This window comes from Triticum dicoccoides, chromosome 1B, assembly GCF_002162155.2.
Source record: "Triticum dicoccoides isolate Atlit2015 ecotype Zavitan chromosome 1B, WEW_v2.0, whole genome shotgun sequence".
Lineage (NCBI taxonomy): Eukaryota > Viridiplantae > Streptophyta > Magnoliopsida > Poales > Poaceae > Triticum > Triticum dicoccoides.
Genome location: NC_041381.1, coordinates 628,476,446 through 628,479,996, shown reverse-complemented (window position 1 = coordinate 628,479,996; position 3,551 = coordinate 628,476,446). Strand labels below are relative to the sequence as shown.

Sequence of the window (3,551 nt, the reverse complement as noted above, 5' to 3'; positions counted from 1 at the left end):
TCCTCACTTGATGTTTAAAATGTCTTACAAATTCATTCTTGTAATATATTTCAACATTTGAGTGCCTGAATAGCGAATTACTCTGCATTTTTTTGAACACAAAATTACTCTACATTTTAATTACTCCCTCTCTCTCGGTTTACAGGACGTACGCGTACCCTTAGGTTGTCAATTTGACCAACCTAATACAAGTCATATATTGCAAAAGATATACCAATATAAACTTCAGATGTTCTATTTTCAAAAGGTATAATTTTTGTATTATATAGTTTATATTAGAGTGATAAAATTGGCAATCTAGGTATACGCGTATGACTTATAAACTTAGACGGAGGGAATACGTGAAATGGCCCAAAATTTCGAGCTGCCGCCACAGCTCTGACCCAGCCCGCCAATCCACCGGTCCAAGCTTTCGGCCACGTCACCGATCCGCGGCATCCCTCCCGCGGATCGCCATCTCGACCGTGCACTCCATCCGCATCCAACGGCAGGCACACGCCTCCTCCAACCTCTCGTCCCCTTTAAAACGCCCTTCGCCCCTGCCCGCAAATCACATCACCAGCAGCCACCACCGTTCCTCCGATTCCACATCTGCTCGCAGCTCGAAGAGGATCGTCAGCCATGTCCGGGCGCGGCAAAGGAGGCAAGGGACTGGGCAAGGGCGGCGCCAAGCGCCACCGGAAGGTGCTGCGCGACAACATCCAGGGCATCACCAAGCCGGCGATCCGGCGCCTGGCGCGGAGGGGCGGCGTGAAGCGCATCTCGGGGCTCATCTACGAGGAGACCCGCGGCGTGCTCAAGATCTTCCTCGAGAACGTCATCCGCGACGCCGTCACCTACACCGAGCACGCCCGCCGCAAGACCGTCACCGCCATGGACGTCGTCTACGCGCTCAAGCGCCAGGGCCGTACCCTCTACGGCTTCGGCGGCTAGGTCCGGCCGACGGTCCTCGGTCTTTGTCGCTGCCGGCAGATTCCAAGAGCTTGATGGAACCCTGACTTGTCTAGTTCGTTGTTTCCTCTGTCTATGTAGTTCGAACTGAATCGTGGAACAAAGTTAATCGCACATCTTGTTGGAAATGAAACTTGTCACTGTGCAAATGCCGTCTTTCTGATTTTGTCTTGCTGGTTGGTCTCTGATCGTGTGAGCTTGAGGTGGCAATGAGTTGATTTGCCATAATTTTCCAGGATGAATCGTAGTACTACTGTACTTGTTTGCAGGGTAATTTGTAATGTGGAAAAACGCCACAGGGACTAAACAGTCGTACCTCGATTCAGGGACATCATTTGCTCTGTTTCTGCTCTTTGATCTGATGCATTTATACTGGACACCATTGATGTTACTGATGTTGATTTGTAGTTACTACAATAACCTTGTACTTCTTGAACTGTGCTTCCAACTACGGAATTGCAATACATGTACATGATACCCTCTTGGCAGTGACAGCAACTTTATCCTTGAGTTGAATTGATCAAGAGGTGCATGGTGTATTGGATCTGTTATTATGAATTATATTCAGATATCCAAAGCAGCTCTGATAAACGAATACTGAATTACTGATCTGTTCTGAAAAGACACGCTACAGAATTCAACCATCATTCCATCAGAACGGCAATGGAACAAGCATACCATTTTTATTTTATTTTTGCGGGAAGCAAGCATACCAAGTTAGATTGGTACTGATATTTATTCACAGCAAATTAGCGATCATTCTTCTCTCGTTGACTTTGAAGTATATTTATTTACAGCAGCATCAAGTTCTTGGTGTTGTATTTACCCTCTTCACAACATCCCAGTCCGGCGCAGATTAGAGCAACCATGCTTTTGAAGGCACACAATACAGCAGTTCAGGTTTCTGTCATAGAGCAAAGGGGACACCAGAGTCCTTGGTTGAGAACACGATTGCTCTGCCGCAAGTGTATGGGTAACGCTTACGACCCGCGTGATACGGGGCGTGCATCTGGTCGGCTGGCTTGCGTGCGAGGTAGTCAGTTTTAGAGCTGCCAGTTATAGAAAATAGGACAAGTTGTTTTCAGCTATGACATCAGTGTCCTTTTTGTGATTTTCATACTTATAGCAACGAGTTGTGCAGATTGATAATGGTCAAAATACAATTGGCTAAATCTGTTTTCACTAAATTAGTACTCCCTCCGTCCGGAAATACTTGTCGGAGAAATGCATAAAAATGAATTTATCTAGAACTAAAATACATCTAGATACATCCATTCCTCCGACGAGTATTTCCGGACGGAGGGAGTAGATTGATGTGTTTCATTGTGCACACCACATTATTTAGACTAATATGCATGGAACAGCATCTATACGTACTCGATGAATCACTAGTCTGCACCAGAAGCTCTTAAAAAAATTCTGTGAGCAAACTTAAGTAGTAACCTTATATTTGCATGCATATCACAGATAAGATATATGATCTTTTTGTCCAACTTGTAAATGATCTTAGCTACCTCCAGTTTCAGAATGGTCACTTATTGCTATTACTGGGAATGCTTTTGCTATTGCAGGTTCAACTTACTCTCCACTTCTGTTTTGCATGGAATTGACTCGCCTCTTGAAGTCTTGATACACTTCTAGCTTTCTGAATTTCTCTTCCTGTTTCCACAAAAACATATATTTTTCTTCGGCAAATCAGTGGTAAAATCCATGGTTTCTCTGTAGCAATAGACATGCATTGGTCTCTGTTTTCAAACTGATTCTTCCATTTCTTTTTTGCTGGGCTTGGATAACTGAGTTTTCTATCATGGAATTCTTCCGCCTTTGTATGTAGCTCACTTGCATGGGAGGTTTATTCCAGCACACGTTGAAGATGAAGTATACCACATACGGTGGGCGATGTCTCATAAGAAAAAGTAAGCCACATGAACTTAGTAACTCATTGTTTACCATTCCGTAACGAATCAATTCTGATTGGTATATGTGACATCTAATTTTGTTAATAAAAAACTTCATTTTTTATCTAGAACAAAAACATCGATTGACGTTGCTACCTACATGACTACAGGTCATGTTGAATGCTGAAAAGAATTCTGAAAAGAACAACATGTATCGATTGGTTTCAGAAAAATTGATGATGAATTGTTTTTTTAAAGGCATCCATGTATATTGATATGGAATTGGTAATCTTGGATTGACATGCTATGCAAGACTTGATTTTCCTGGCACATACATGAAACTTTATCAGCTAAAGAGAATCTGTTTGTTGTCATTTGGTAAGCATAGAGCTCATTATTTTGGTGTGCAAATAAAATTAACCTAGATCTATCACCTCTACTAGGTATCTTATTTTAAACTTATTGTTTTATATTGCAAGGTTAATTCTCTAAAAGCTATTATCAAACTCTTTCTTTGTACAATCAGATTTTCTAGAAAATATGAGAAACTTCACGCTCTGCATGGTGCCTTCTAGCTCAACGCCTCCAGTTGCTTTTGCAGATTTCCCGACATATTCATGTAGTACACTCCATGGGAGGGGAGGAAGAGAGCACACGAGGAAGGAAACATATCAACACAACACCGCATTGCCCAAGTGGTTC

The 3,551-nt window shown here is 42.7% G+C and overlaps 1 pseudogene; it reads left to right on the top strand.

The window, feature by feature from the left end:
- The first annotated feature begins 311 nt into the window (after nt 1-311).
- On the top strand, nt 312-1,084 carry LOC119350741 (annotated as a pseudogene).
- The last annotated feature ends 2,467 nt before the right edge of the window (nt 1,085-3,551 follow it).